This window comes from Bufo bufo, chromosome 6 (genome assembly GCF_905171765.1).
Source record: "Bufo bufo chromosome 6, aBufBuf1.1, whole genome shotgun sequence".
In the NCBI taxonomy this organism is placed as follows: domain Eukaryota; kingdom Metazoa; phylum Chordata; class Amphibia; order Anura; family Bufonidae; genus Bufo; species Bufo bufo.
The window spans coordinates 67557227-67574339 of NC_053394.1; the positions used below are offsets into that span (position 1 = coordinate 67557227).

Here is a 17113-nt window from a genome sequence, read left to right on the forward strand (position 1 = left end):
TGGTTCTCACTTGAGCGTTTTACAGCGCGTTTGAACGCGCTGAAAAACGCCCTACGCTCAAACAAGTTCTTGAGCTTCTTTGGGGCGTTTTGACGTGCGTTTGTGGCCATAGGACACTGCAGTCAATCACACAAACGCGCGTCAAACGCGCGTTTACTATTGCAAAAAAACGCGCATAAAAACGCGCGACAAAAACGCGCATATCAAATACGCTCAGGTCTGAACCCAGCCTAAGGGTTACACAGCCAGCTATTTACATTTCCCCATACAACAACCGCAATATAATGTCAGACGGCACTGCCCCGCGAGATCGAAACTGATCAACAGAGGTAAGGCCGACATCCCTTGTCATGTCTCAAGGCTCTTTAATAGGGTTATCCAAGACATAGCTATTGAGGACCTATCCTCAGTATCAGATCGGTGAAGGTTCAACATCCGGCACCACCACCAACCATCAGTTTTGTGCAGCCGCCGTCACCTATACAGTGGATGGAAGGTTCTGTCCACTGTGTAGATCCCGGCATCAGCATACTGCAGCTCAGTTCACGTGAATGGGAGCTGAGCTGCAGTACCCTGGCATGGCCACTACACAGTAGATGGATGCTTTTGCTTCTAGATTCCATCTGCTTGTATAGGTTCCTGCTGCCCAAAACAGCTGATCAATGGGTGTGCAAAGTATCGGCCCCCATGATCTGATATTGATCAACTAACCTGAGGATAGGCCATTAACAACGTTTTTTGAAAACCCCTTGAAAGTGTTGGTCATGTACTTACAGCAGCATCGACATGAGGACTCAGGTGCATCTCAGCAAGGAGAAGCAGTGCCCCATCTAGAAATCTGTGTTAAGTTCTGCATTTTGCCTTGATGAGTGATTAGTACAACCAGGACACAGGACTGTATGAGGAAAAGGCTGTACATTAGGGAAGCTATAAGCTTCTCCATCCAAGAACTCAATGAGGTCCTATTCCAATTAAGTGGAGTAAACCACCAGAGAGGTAGAGAACAGGCTGGATAGCGAGTACAAAAATAAATAATAATAATAATAATATTATTATGTCATTCTGCTGCACCTTACTAATTATAAAGCCTGAAGAAGGTTAGCTTGTCACCTGAAACATTGGTTTGGCTTTACACTTAACAGGACTTACTTACTGATGACCTATTCTTAGGAAAGCTCATCAATTGAACAAGGGTAGTGGTAGCAGTAACCAGGTAAAACCACTACACAGTGTACGGAAATGTGGTGTTCTGATGCCTGTTTCCTGTGCCCCAACTAGTGAAAACGTAAAATTGGTGGGGGTGCTGGGAATTGGACCCTGCACCAAACTGATAATCAAGCCCTGGAAAGCTCTTTCAATGGCAAAGGAACCCCAGTGAGTGGAGTCTCTACTTTGTGACCACTATAATGATTCTCCATTTGGCGGACAACCGTCACCAATATCCAATGGAGTTCTTAATCATGTGATGTTAGCAAGATGTATGTGGCCTAATTAGTTGTACATATGTGATCTGATGTCTATGTTGGCATGGCATCTGACGCTTTATCACCATCTTTAGAACGGATACCGCCATTGCTATTGCCACAGGCATCTCATGGCAACGTTCAGGCTCCAAAACAAACACATTATTTATGACTTATCGCCAATATGTTCAGGACTGAAGTAATCCATGTGTGTTCGTTTTTTAGACGAGGATGGCTGTGTTCAATATGTTGCGGAGTGATGTGCCATAACATCCCGTCACTTACTGCATAATGAGCAAATAAAAGTGGCGACGTGCTCAAGTCTAAATCATGTTTTATGATTACGACCGCTGGCTGTAGGCTGGCCCATGCTATAATTCAGCACCCATCTGTAGGTTTTCTGTACGCCACACATTGTACAGCGAATGTTTGAGGAAACGTGTATTTAATGCAGCAGAATCTGCTAGTTGCATTTGCCTTGTATTCTGATCCGTAATAATGTACGGCAGGAAAGTGAAACTCGAATAATATATTTTGGTTGGAATTTATTAAAGCTTCTATACTAGTTTTTTGTTTTTGCACAAGAAATTTTCCACTTTTTGCCTGTTTACGCAGCCATTTCTAAAAAAAAAAAAAAAAAAAATAGGCAGGAGGGAGTGAGACCTACAAGGCCCAAAAATGTAACCTTATTTACACCAGAAAACTACGCCAGCTCTTATGCTCATTTCACATCACCGTTTCTCCTTTCCGTTCTCCGGCTCCGTTGAGAAGCAGGAGAACGGAAAGGACGGATTCTGCAGATAAACGAGACCTAACAGAGCCTAAAGACCCCATAGACCATAATGGGGACGGTTCGGTGTCCGCTCAAAAATCATATTCTGAGCGGACACCGAACGGACCCCCTTATAGTTTATGGGGTCTTTAGCCTCTGTTACGCTCAGTTAGGTCTCGGTTATCTGCAGAATCCGTCCTTTCCGTTCTCCTGCTCCTCAACAGAGCCGGAGAACGGAAAGGAGAAACGGTGATGTGAAAGGAGACTTAGCTGGCACAAATATTAGTTTCTGGCACACGGACATACCAAAAAGTGCCCCAGTTATTAATAAGTGTTACCGCAGTGGAACCATTGTCAACCGAAAGATTTGGCTTAGGGCTACTTCATCTTTCAGATGATCGTGTCCACTGTGGGAAGCACACTTTATGTGGGAGCGTGATTTCCCATCATGGACACTGCTCCTTATTTATAATGCGGAGTGCTGCTGTCCGACCTCAAATCTCTTACATTGTACTGATTGCATTATGTCAGACAATCCAGTAGATCTGAGGTCGGGCAGGGAAATACAGCATTATAAATTATTATAGTGCTGCACAGTCGTGTCAAAGGAGTAGTGTACATAACAGGAAATCCTAATACCAAACGGAGCATGTGTCTTGCAGTGGACACGCTCATCTAGTAGACTAAGTGCGTTATCCTGGCAGTCCCTTTAACCCCCTATACAAGGACCTGAACTTTGCTGTAGGAGAGCCACCAGGCAGCTACTTCCTAGAGTAGTCTGTGTGTCTGACAGCTGACCAACAGGGGTCAGAGACACCAGTGTGGAACACCAAGGTATCAGGCAATCCGATAAACTGTCTGAGGTCAGGGCAGGCAGCGATGGGTCAATATGGAGGTCAGGCACACGTCAGGTAGCAGAGGGACAAAATCCAGGAAACAGGAAGATGTCAGTACATAGGCAGACAAACAGATCCAACACAAGTTTACAGGAAATAGCAAGCTAGGTAACCCATTGCTCAGGCACTCCCCAGTACCCCAGGGTTGCCAGCCACTGGCTGGTGAAAATTAGGACATGCACACGCGTTGGCCCTACAACAGAGCATGTGCCCTACAGACAGAAGAAAGAGGCCTATGCGGCAAGCGCAGGCTGTGGCCTTTCATGGAAGAGGAAGCAGACTACTCTGGTGGCCAGACTTATTGCAAGGAAGCTGCTAAAAACTGGTGGGTCAAAGTCACTGAAGAAGCAGCAGGATATGTGGAGCGGTACCGATGCCCGTCTGAGATAAAGGACACGGGCCCCTATATAACAATTACTACATGCCAGTCTTAATAGATTGAGTTCATGGTTTGTGTGTGGTGGAAGGGGCTGGACAGGAACCAATCAACAAAAACAGTCCCATGGTGGATTATCAGTCTGTTGAGCAGTAAGATGGGACAGACAGTTGTGGGTCTAGCTCTGGATGACAAATAGGAGATCACTGTAAAGCCTGATACAAGGACAGTCTTTTCCATCCATCTGCTATCCATATTGCACCGGCATGGCATAGGGACCCATTAAAGTAAATGGTGCAATTCACATCTCAGATGTTCCCACAGACAGTGCCACACGCACCATTGTAGTCCATTTTCTGACCAAGACAAGAGAACGGGACCATAAACAAAAACAGTTGCACCCAGACACCATATAGACGTCCACAAATGTCTGTGTTTTGAAGATGGAAATCGGAACCGCCGTCTAAACTCGGTCTAAAATTAACTACTACTGACCTTCTATAGTGTGCGGAGTCGCAGAGGTTGGTGCTGATGTGATGACACAGACAACCCTACTGGCAGTCTGCATTAATTGAAGGGATACTCCTGTTAAATTAAAGGGAGGTTCTGGGTAGATGACTTTATCCCGAATGAACAGGATAAAGGATAACTATTAGATTGGAAGGGGTCCAAACGCACGCAACGATCACAAGAACGAGGGCCACGTACCCCCAAATCCATGAAGTGGAGGTATGAGCACGTGCACTGCTCCCAGTTACCTCTCTATGCAGGGGTACAGAGCTCGACTACTGCTGGCGGTCAAGGACAGAGTATTAAGAGAACATTACACTAGGTCAGGGGTCAGCAACCTCCGGCGCTCCAGCTGTTCTGAGACTACAACTCCCAGAATCCTCCTTTCACTTATTTGTGAGTTACAAGAACTGCTGGGTAGGTGTGCATGCTGGGAGTTGTAGTTTCACAGCAGCTGGCGTGCCAGAGGTGCACTAGGTAATGTAATAAATGTAGAGGGACAGGAGGCAGTGCAACAAATTTATGAAGCGCAACCTTAATACTGGTAATACCAACATGGCTGGAGTCAACGTAATCGAAACACGTCGCACAAGTAACCATAGTGATACAAGTTCAGAAACGTAAACTGGGTTTAAACCATGGTATCCCCCATTAAGAATGTGATACCTTTGTCCGCCAAATGCCATCATATAACCAGTAAGAGGCAGTTAATAGATTTTAGCTTAAAAAAAAAAAAAAGGAGAAGGCGATATTTTCGGCGCCCTTCACTTACACTGGCGTTTAGGTTTTGCTTTTTATCTAGATCGCATTTTTCTACTGCGTCATTTATACAACATTTAAAAACATTTAAGGAGCCAAGGAGCCGGGTTTTATGGCAGCGAGTTTATTTGCATGTATCAGAATCCTTAATCCTATTTGGAGTTGTCAGCGAGGCAGAATGCGAGCCTTGGATAGGAGAATCCCAATCTGGCTGGCAGATGGATAGGTTGGTTATAGCTACAAAACTATATTTTGCCTGAAGGCACAATTCAGTACACTGTTAAAATGATATTAAGCCTCTGTCAAGCTGAATCATTTGGATCTCCTGCATGGAAAAAAGGAAGAAGGAGGGAGCAGAAATATGTAAGCATCTATTACCAACACTGTGACAGAGAAAGTACTGCATGTGTAAGTATAGAGACCGGCCGGCGGTACAGTACAGAGAAAATAGGCATGTAATATGTACACATAATACGCATATTATATACACCTATACATGTACACTAATTCACAGATCTACACGTAATATAGGTCCAACACACATCAATATGTAAGCACATAATCTACACGCACATACACACAGAATAGATACATATAATATACACACATAGTATATGCACTCATAATTTTACATAAAAACACACACAAACCGCAAGACATCAGCTTTGAAAAGACCACAAATGCTATTTTCAAGTTAGTATATTACAATATTACACACCCTGTCTAGTGTCTACCCCCGGAAGACCTTTCTGCGCAATTTTCGTTTTGGGTGGTTACATCAAAGAGATTTCAAAGTATAATAATATACACACATATATAAAAGGATTACATACGTACATATAATACACAAATATACCTATACACATTGATTACACAAAAATACATGTCATAAATTATATATATATATACACACACACACACATACATACAATACATAAGTGCATATATATATTATATATACACACACAATACATAAGTGCATATATATATACACACACACACACACACACACACACACACAATACATAAGTGCATATATATATACACACACACACACACACACACACACTGATTACACAAAAGTACACAATTAAAAAAATATATATATATAAATATATATATTTAAATTGTGTGTACTTTTGTGTAATCAATGTGTGTGTGTATATATATATAAATCACATACAGAGATACACATACCGGTAAGTGCATTACACGTGTACTTACATTACATACACATATTGAATACATAAAAATACATACATATACACACAAATATAAATGCGCACACACACGCACACACACACACACACACACACACACGAAGCAGGGATGGTTTGGGAGAGGGTCTTTTATACCTTGGATCTGTTCTACTGGAGCAAATTGTAAATGCTAATATAATCATTTTCTCTCCTGAGACATTAGCAAATAATCAAATGAAAAAGCAGGATCATAATTTACTGAGATTCGGGCGACTCTGTATGCAAATTCGACTTGTTATTGCCGCTGCCTCGTTAATCTATCTGAATGCCTTTGACAAACTCCTTTGATTTATTAAGTCATGACAAGTCCAATGTGTGTATATTGTGCTGGATTGACATTATCATTAAGAGTGGGTGGACTGAGAGCGGGTGAATGGCGGATATTAGCCGCGGCTGTCTGCTGCACAACAGCTGAGCTGCTCGTCTGCACAAAGCCCCTGAGCGGCAGGCTCTTCCGATCCGGCCAGCCATTCATCATCTCGATGTTAATTGGCCCGGGCTTTAAGCAAATTTTCAACACGATTTAAAGGCCTGATGACACTGATTACTGACCCTCTTCCATACGGTGCCTATTGATTAACCTGACAAAGATGAGGAGCTCAGCGCGCAACACAAAAGGTGGGGGAGGAAATAAAGATATATTAATGTACAAGCCATGTCATAGCATTTATCACCATTTCTCATAATGCGGGGGTCAAATCCCAAATCTACTACAGCCACTGGCGTGCAGAGTGTCCTTTACAGAATCCCCGCTCATTCTGTATGAAGCACAAATGGGAAAGATGGAAGAATTAGGCCACAGTAGGCTCTGTGCACATATCAGTAATGGATGGTTTCGACATTGCCGTTGTATAGCGGTATATGTCGCCCATTGACTACAAGTATTAAATTTTTATTTTTTTTAAATACATGTTTTTCACAGCAATCCATTGTATAGGAAAGCACAGTCTACTACGCCTTCCTACACAGTACTATACCAGCCCGACAAGGTCAAAAAGACTAAATTCACACGTCTTGTGAATGTAGCCTTAAAAGGGGTTTTCCCCAGACTTAAATGCCGATGGCGTATCCTCTGTATCTGATGGGTGGGCCTCCCCCGATCAGCTGTTTGTGAAGGCAGCGGTGCTCACAGTAGCGCTGCGGCCTTCTCCAGCTTTCTCTAGGCCAGTGATGTCACATTCATTGGTCACCTGGCCTAGGTGCACAGGTTACGTGGGGCTGAGCCGCTGTACAATGTACGGCCCTGTGCTTGGTGAGCACGGAGAAGGCCGCAGCGCTCTCAAAACACAAGTGAAAAAATAAATAAATATATATATGCAGGACAGTCCTGGGATTTCAGTGGCGGTACAGGGGAGGTATGTCCAAAATGGATCCGTTTTGCCCTAATGCAGTCTGAATGAAAAAGGATCCGCTCAGAATGCATCAGTTTGCCTCCGATCAGTCTCCATTCCGCTCTGGAGGCCGACACCAAAACGCTGCCGCTTGACGAAACTGAGCCAAACGGATTCGTCCTGGCACACAATGTAAGTCAATGGGGACGGATCCGTTTTCTCTGGCACAAAAGAAAACGGATCCGTTCCCCATTGACTTTCAATGGTGTTCAAGACGGATCTGTCATGGTTATAGAAGACATAATACAACCGGATCCGTTCATGACTGATGCATGCGGTTATATTATGGCAACGGAACCGTTTTTTGCAGATCCATGACGGAACCGCAAAAAACACGTGTGAAAGTAGCCTAAGGCACGTAGTGTCCCTCTTCCTTCTATTCTACAGTTGGGAGGTATGCTAAAGCACTGATGAAATGACACCTAATGTGCTGTTACTATGGTATCACAGTTGGCCAGGGATGTCATGTGACCACTCCTCTGAAGATGCTTGCGGTGATGCATGCTGGGATTTTTACTTTCACTTTGCAGCTGCTCCGCCCACACAGCCTCTCATTAATGGGAGCATGCTATGCTAAATGATATATATACAGTATATCTGTCAAGATACAAATTCCTCTTGGCTTTAGTTATTATCTTGCGCACTTTATTTGCCATTATACTTATGGTGGCCAATCCCTTAAGTGTGACTAAGCCTTTACCTCTGGACGCCGAGTGCCACAGAATATTCCTCCTTTTGTATAGAGAGGTTATATTTGGAGAAAGATTCAGCCTTTTTTTTTTTTTGTCCAAAGATCAATCTGGCGTACATCTCATTAATAACATGTCCACTTCTCAAAACTCACAAAAAAAAAAAAAAAAAAAAAAAGTAGCACATTTTTGCCCCCCCCCCCCAAAAGTAATAAATAAAAATAAAAAAAATAGCAAATTTTGATGCTTCAGGCGGAAAGGGAATGAGGAATCCCCTCACGTTTCTAGTACTCTGTAATACAGTGGAACACCCCCACTGAACATGGAAGCACAGGAATCCATGTGACGATAGGTCTCTGTACACCTCAAGGCTCAGGATGGATACACATCATCCCTGGCAACGCTACATGCTTCCACTATAGAAGGCCACAAGCACATGGCTATACAGATGTGGAGGTATATGGGGCCTGCATTGTACCGCCACATGCGTCCGACTCCATAGACAGTTTTGCTGTCAGACTATGTATGAGCCCCCGACCCCTTTCCTAGGCACAAGACAGCATGGCTTCCCGCACCCCGCCAGAGTCCCTATAATTTATATCAGATTCCAGTGTAAATTATAGCTAAAAATTTAGGGCAATTAATTGCGGTCAATGATTTGATTTCCTGGTACACAGACTGCCAGAAGAGGCCTCTTCACCAATATTAGTTAAAAGGGTTGTCCGAGTTATGAAAAAAATAATTATTATTATTAATGTCCCGATACCATTTTTTTAAGACCGAGTACGAGTACCGATACTATTTAAGTACTCACCGATACCAATTATAACAGCGGCGCAGTTGCTGATAGCAATGAAAAAAATTAAAGCTGGAATTTGGTTGCTATGGACAACTGCTTTACTTTTCCTTTGTACAAGGGTTAATAAATTAATAAATGGGCATATAACAGTGCTTCCCAACCAATGTGCCTCCAGCTGTTGCAAAACTACAACTCCCAGCATTCCCGCACTTTTGGCTGTGCGGGCATGCTGGGGAGGTGTAGTTTTGCAACAGCTGGAGGCACACTGGTTGGGGATCAGTATTATATGCCCATTGCCCGCCACCTTATTTTATTATTCACTGTTTGTCTGTTTTAACATGAAATGGAGAGAAATTAACTGGATTTCTTCTCCATTTCATGCATCATACCCACCTGGCAACGTGACCTCTCCGATATTCTTTACTTCATTACATATTTCCGGCATAAATCTGTGACAACCCCTTTAATGGCCAGCATAATGAAGGTCACTGAGTAGTCACATGAGTGTTCCCAGTCTGGTAGATCCTTGGTGACAACCACAGCAGCCAGCATCACAGCAGTCACAGAGGTTGTCACCCACTTTCCCTGAAGTTCTCAATGCCAGCTCCTCCCACTTCTGCTCTGGATGGCTCTGCCTATGAGGCGGCCATATTGGCTGGCACTCTCAGAATCAGATGTGGCTGGCAGACATAAGAATGGACTGCAGTACCTGGGCTCCGGCAGCTCCTGCCATCTCTCCACCTCCGGCCCAGCTTCTTGCAGTCCCCTGAGGATAATATCCAGAACCCCAGCCAGAGGCGGCCTCCTCCTGCCGCTGCCTAGCCAGCACGTCCCCAGGTGTATAATATCTGCTGCCATCCCCACGCTGATCAGCTGGGAGCAGCGCCACCGCCGACCGGAAGAGAAGATGGGACACGCCTCTGCCACCGCTGATCTAGGGCCATGAGGTATCGGCCGTGGTATCGGCGACATTTGCACGAGTACAAGTACTCGTGCAAATGTGCGGTATAGCACTGTAAATCTGATGGGCAGCAATATATAACTGAGCTAAGCAAGGTTTAGGTAAAAAAACATTCTATATTTCCTCATTTCCCTGGTTCTCTTCTGGCCCTTTGTTTACCTGCAATAATAACAATCTCTGCCCCTCTCCCTGCTAAGGGAGTGAATACAAGTGCTGCCCTGAGTGACATGTCTGCCTGCTGGGATACTCAGCAGCATGTTGTATGTGTAGGACTACAAGTCCCAGCTGTACAATGACATGGCTGATATACACAGGATCTTCCCCCTACCTGTTCTTGTGCAATGCTCTGCAGAACTCCTCTGTCAGCTCCTGTGCCCAGCATTTGTCTCCTCACTGCCTGCAGCTACTCAGTAAAGCCTTCAGCCCTGAGTCTGTGCAGCTCAAGGGGTCAATGTTTTTCCTCAGGAATCCAGGAAGAGAGCAATAAGCAGCAGCTGGCAGTGCAGGGGGCGTGGCCAGCACAGTGACGTTTGCTGTACAGACACAGATCTGCTCTCTCAGGCTTGTGCACAAATTATCATCAGAGCAGGGAGAGAGGCTGACATCACAGGTCATGTGACCCTCAGTAAAATCTGAGAAAGCAGCAACTGGAGATAAAGTAAGTGAATTGTAAAGTCCTTTCACTTACCTAGTTAGAAACATACAAAGAACAAAAAAAAAAAAAAAAACACTCAGACAACCCTTTTAATGAAATGCCAGTCTTATTACATCTGCTCCATTGTGTCTGCAGGGGTGCTTGTAAATACATGTCATATTTGATGTAGGAAAATGCAACATGTGTGAACATACCCTTAAAGTGTACCTAACAATTTGGTTTATTAATATAGCGTTGGGACTGGGATGTTAAACATTTTTATAGTATACTTTATTAGGGAAAGATATTTCTTTGCATTAAAAAAAATTGTGTAAAGAGTCTTCTTATCAAAGCTCTAACTGAACATTGCTAAGGAGAGTCTGTCATCAGTTCTACTGAGCGCTGCAGATGCCTGTGTGTATCATACAGAGGCTTCCAGCCGCCTCTTGTCACTACCTCAGCCCCCGCTTATGTAGATGTTCCCAAACTATCACTGCCCATCACCGCCTATCTGACCTGTTACACACCGGCCTCTTCAGCGCTCAGTAGAACTGAAGACTGAAGACAGACTCTCCTTAGCAATGCTCAGAGCTTCCCTAATAAGACTGTGTATCATGTTTATTATTGAAAGATGTTTTTTTTCTGCTACTAGAGTATATAACAAAAATGTTTAAGATCCCTGTCTCTACTATATTAAAAAATACACTGAAACGCTTTAAGTTTTCTCCTATTAAAAGGTTATCAAGGCAGAATATGTGATAAAATAGGTGAGTACATGTTATTTTATCCTACTAGACAGGTCGTGTTTGTTTAGCTGCAGCTATGCCAACCCCGTATACTTCATGTGACCACTGCAGCCAATAACTGGTCTCAGCAGTCATGTGCTGTATAACACTGAGGTCAGCAATTGGCTGCAGCAATGTCTAGGGTATATGGGCACGTCACTACGGCAGCCGATAAGATGACAATGGCTGCTGGGGCGAGGAGGATCAGAGGTGGAAATATATGTTATTTTACTATTTTAATCACAAGTGCAGCCTTGAATGATTTTTTTTTTATGAACTCTCACACCACTATAAAGTGGTTGCCCCATTACAACTTATCCCCTTTCCACACGATAGGATTGGGTCCGACTACTGGGGCCTTTGCTGATTACGAAAATGGGGGCTTATGTTCTCCCATTTGAATGGAGTGGCATAAACGCATGCGTGCTGCCACTTCATTCAACTCTATGATGTTGCCAGAGATAGCCAAATACAAACTCTCAGCTGTCTCCAGCATTCGCATAGAGCTGAATGGAGTGGCGTGTTCACCGCACTATTCGATCAGAGGAACACAGGCCCCTGTTCTCATGATCAACCAGGGCCCCAACATTTGGACCTCCCTCCACTAATCAAACACTCATCCCCTGTCCTGTGGATAGAGGATAGGTTTTTGTAATAGGACTGCTGCTGCCACACTATGTCTTCTCCTTGGCGTTTTTTTTTTTTTTGTTTGAAATTCTTTGTTTTTTTTCGTTTGTTTTTTAATGGCATTATTAAAGTCATGCCTTTTTTCCCCCTACAGAGAAGTGTGGAAAACCTTCTGAAAAAATATATATAAGGCCTCCTGCACACAACAGTATTTTTTAACGTCCCGCAAAACGTGGTTCCGTTGTACCGTGATCCGTGCCCGTTTTTTCTTCCGTGGGTCTTCCGTGATTTTTGGAGGATCCACGGAAATGATAGGAAAAAACGGACACGGATCACGGACGCGGATGACAATCTTGTGTGCTTTTTCACTGACCCATTGACTTGAATGGGTCCGTGAACCGTTGGCCGTGAAAAAAATAGGACAGGTCATATTTTTTTCATGGCCAGGAAACACGGATCACGGATGCGGCTGCAAAACGGTGCATTTTCCAATTTTTCCACGGACCCATTGAAAGTCAATGGGTCCGCGAAAAAAAACGGAAAACGGCACAACGGCCGCGGGTGTACACAACGGTCGTGTGCAGGAGGCCTAATTCACACCTAGAGCATGCTGAAAATCAGGAAAAGTCTTAAAACATCAATACAAAAAAATAAAATAAAAGACACTGCTTTTTGTATAAAAAAAATATATATATTGTGAACCATCCTATCCTTACTATGCAACAGGCCCTCAAAGCTACAATATTAAAAAAAAAAAAAAAAAAAAAAAAAAACTTTGTGCACACCCCAGACCGCCTATGTCATCCGGGCAAACTGTAGAAAACATTTCAAAACTGTTACAGAAATAAAAAATACACAATAAAGGGAGCAATTAGGGAAATTTATGTGCAGGTAATTACATCAAGTGAGATTGTCTTTTTTTAACGCCATGGATGTAGGCGTTAATTTTGTGAACTGTACTAAAAATGATTTGTGATCAGGTTGCCGATGATTCCAGTCATGTATCCGCGCGCTAATTATCACCAACGTTCTCCAATGTATCAAAATAGGAAATTAATTGTTACACGTTCTAAATAATCAACAGACGCTGCGTTCAACTCCATCTGCAGATTTGTTTCAATGAGGAATAAAAAAAAAGCTAATTACTTCTATGTAAAGACTGTCTCTAATATACAACTTAAATGAGCTCCTCACAAAAAGTCCATTATTTATTTATCTGGTTACCAGGACTAATAATCAAGGGCGCAAGAAACCAGTTAAAAAAAAAAAAAAAAAAAACACTTTACTTGCAGAAATGTGATTAATAAGACTTTCCTTAAATGACTCCAGAAATACCGATCTAATTTAAAATAACAATTTTAATCTTTACTATTTAATATTTAAAACCTGCTTTTCCATAGTCGTTAATATAATTTACTTTCTGTTCTGGTTTGAGGGGATATTTACATTTATAACAATATCAAGTGCATAGACAATGGATAAAGGAACACTTTATATAAAGTTTGATTTAACTCTAATATTTAGTTCAACACCATTATATTATAATTTAAACCCCCCCCCCTCCAAAAAAAGCAAGTAAGCAGATAAGAGGTGGCACCTAGGACAGATTTTTTAGTTATTTTTTTAAATTCTGTTGAAGTTCTATACATGCTTAAGATGGAAATAGTCCTTTCAAGGGTACTTGCCATTTAAAAAAAAAAATAGTTTTGATTGGTGTGGGTATGAAAACTATGACCCCCCCAAAGACCGTTAGACTAAAGGGGCAGAATCAACTTCGAGTTATGCCCCTTCCCCTTTGATAGACTTTCGGAAAGCAGAACAGACTGAGGGATGGGCTCACAGAAAGTCTATAGTCCATATAGAACTACAAGAAAATCTAGACCAGAACACTCACATACATAGTCACAGGTGCATATCCATCAAGCAAACATGGTTTGGGGCTTCTTAGCAAAGTACAAATGAAGCTGGTTCCTACACTGCCCTGCAAATGTAGGCTTAGGCAAGTCCAAGAGAGGCGGTATATTAGTGTTGGGTACCCGTCTGCGGAAGCCACCTTGACGCCTGGTAGATGGGCCCGACACACGTTTGATCAAAAATGTGCGCTAAGAGCTTCCATTTTTCCATTTATAGTAGGTATAATACCACTTTAATTTAGAATGATCCCCATTTGTCAGCTCTATTGTCCATGTAGAACTCTCAGGATCAGTGTGCTGTGGTTCAGATTAGTCAATATGAGCAGTGTCTATGAGTGGTGTAGGAAGATGCCTATACCCATTCCCTGCCAAGAATGGATCTCATATATCCTAGCATAAAGGCACTTAAGTATCTAGGGATGTAGGAGATACATCCTTGCTACTAATGGCTCTCTCTCAAGCTGTATAGCAGCTAGATATGAGATACAGGTCTTGCTTTAAAGCTAAGAATATTGTCACAACTCTCAAGCATTTGTATTGCGGTCTTCTGGAAAATTTAGCCATGGATACCACCTGGTCATCCCAGTGAGATCTGATGTACAACATGGGACATAAAAAAAAAAAGATCTTCCAGCTCGTCAAGCTCTATACCCTAGTCTATATGACGGAGGGATGGGGGTGCCGGATCTAATACGCTATTATAAAGCTAATATTATTGACCAAACCAAGGAGTGGTGGTCGCTGACCTCGAATCATAGATGGCTTGAGCTGGAATCTACCTATGCAATGAAAAACTTTTAGGGGACTGTTTGCGGCCCGTTCTCTGGCGTCGCCAGGGGGTATGCCCTCCCTCTTGACCATGCGGGCAACAGTATAGACATGGTGCCACTACAATTACATAGAAGAGAAAAAACTCTTCTCCCCTACAAGGTCGGAGGCACCCTTAGACGAGCTCACCTACATTATACCAGATCTTGTCATTGATAAGTGGGGGAAAACAGGACTAGTACACTTAGACCAATTATATGAAGATTCTGACATTAAACCATTTGAAGTATTACATCAAACCTATCAATTACCAAACTCCTGCTTTTACCAATATTTACAGATTAGACACATGCTCAGGAACATCCAGTTACCTCCGGATCGTTTGTCCAGGGACACCCCTATAAGTAGATATCTTAATAATCAGAGAGGCTCAGGGAAAGGACTTTCCATTGCTCATCAAGCTCTAGGCCCAGATCTAGACACTAAAATGAGCTTCATGGTAAAATGGGAGGAGGAGTTGGGTCGCTCCTGGACAAGTGATGATTGGAAAGATGCCTTTTACTGAACAGTGGCCAACTCCAGATGCATTAACCATACTGAACAAAATAGAAATGGGCAACTCAGATGGTACTTAACTCCGGCCCGTATAGCTCATATGGATCCTACTTATAGCCCAAGCTGTTGGCGAGGTTTTGGGGAAAGGGGAACCCCAACGTTCTGAAAGAAGTCTTCAAACTATTATCTCTCTCTCTTTCCCCAGCATTGGCTATTCTCTCAATTGAGATGGGAGAGCTGCCATATAGTCAGCGCTGGGTAGTAGCAGGAATACTTATTGCGGCTCGGAAGCATATTGCCACCTCTTGGAAACTACCAACTACTCCAAATATTTCGGAACTAATACCCTTAGTTAACCAATATGTATAGCATGAATGTATATATATGCAGGATCTTCTACAGAACGCTCCCAAGCATTAAAAAGTTGGGAGTTGTGGAACACGTCCCCATACGCATCCAGAATACCAGTAATAGCTCTGTAAAGTTTTTGGCCTTCTTGATGGCTGAGGCGAGGGGCGGTGGGCGAGTGGTTGTATCAAGACACGTCTAACTACTTCAATAGTATTATTAAGATATAAAAGTTATAGATTATACTATGCTCTATTTATGGATCAAAGTTTGGTCTGTTAATTTAATTGCTACTGATTGTTCGTTGTATATGAATATGTTTTCCTAACTCAATTGGATGTCAGATACGCCGAGCTTTTTGGCATTGCTCTTTTTAGATGACACCTTCATAGTATGACTATGTTCATTTATTTGTGTTGGGGGGGGGGGGGGGGGGGGGAATAAAAAATAAAATATCTTTCTAGTTACAAGCTCACTACGCTTCTAAGTTTGAAACAGTATTTTATTAGTGTTATTAAAACTATGGCCTCAGACTTTAGACCAAACCCTTCATCAGGTAAAAAATAAACCTGATGTGTAGCTAGCCATGTCTATTCTTTGCTAGGGGAGGTTGCACCAGCTGTGACAGTCTCCATCACACAACCTCCTGATGCGGCATGATCTCGCAAATACTCAACAGGACAGCATCTCACTCCAGTCTAAATGAGACGCTCTCCTGTTGGATGCTATGGCACAGCGTGGTCTGTCGAGTGAGGTGACGCTGCATCAGGAGGCTGTTCGACAGGGATCGTCACAGCAGGAAGAAACCTCCACTAGCAAAAAAGAGAAGTGTCGTACCCCACCTCTGTGGCTGGTCACTTCAGATTAACGTGTGGTGCCAGAAATCCCTGGGGACATTACTGCAGATTTGAGGGGACGGGGGCGCAATTAAAGCATGGCCAATTAAAATACATAAATATATCACTTTTTTGGATAGATGACAGGCCCTCTAACAGCAGAATTCAGGAAAAAATGGATTGCGCATGTTAGATTCATCATGTCCGATTCTATGCTCCCACGAGAGATCGGCAACCAAATCAGAAGAAATCGCGAATATCGCCACTTCGAGAATTTGCAAAGAGGTAGAATATAGTGCTATATATTCGTATTCGCAAATATTCTCGATTTTTTTCATCTGAACCCATGATCCCTCCCTGCTTCTTGCTTGTCGGCCAATGAGAAGGCTGCAATGTCTTTGTCTGAGCTTAGCAACCAATAGGAAAGTTGCCTACCCCTCACTATATAAGAACCTCCCCAGCTGGCATTTTTTGCAGTTCTGAGAGAGACAGCAGTGACATTGCTGTGCTCTGTGCTTTGCTGTGTCATTACATTAGATAGTTAGTTAGCTCATATATATATTACAGATAGTTAGTGGGAGATAGTCAGTGTAGGTTAGATAGTGATATAGTGTAGCTGATAGGTCCTGCTGTCCATACATACATACATACATACATAGTGCTGTGATGTTACAAGTTCACAACAATACACCAATCAGTAATATGTAGTCAGATCTGCTAAAATGTGAAGTTGCACGTATCGCGCCAAAATATGATCATTAATTGCCGATTT

The 17113-nt window shown here is 42.9% G+C and overlaps 1 protein-coding gene across 2 annotated transcripts in view; it reads right to left on the reverse strand.

Moving 5' to 3' along the window:
* BTRC (beta-transducin repeat containing E3 ubiquitin protein ligase) overlaps positions 1-17113 on the reverse strand; it is a 225254-nt gene that overhangs the window by 152182 nt on the left and 55959 nt on the right. The window lies entirely within an intron of this gene.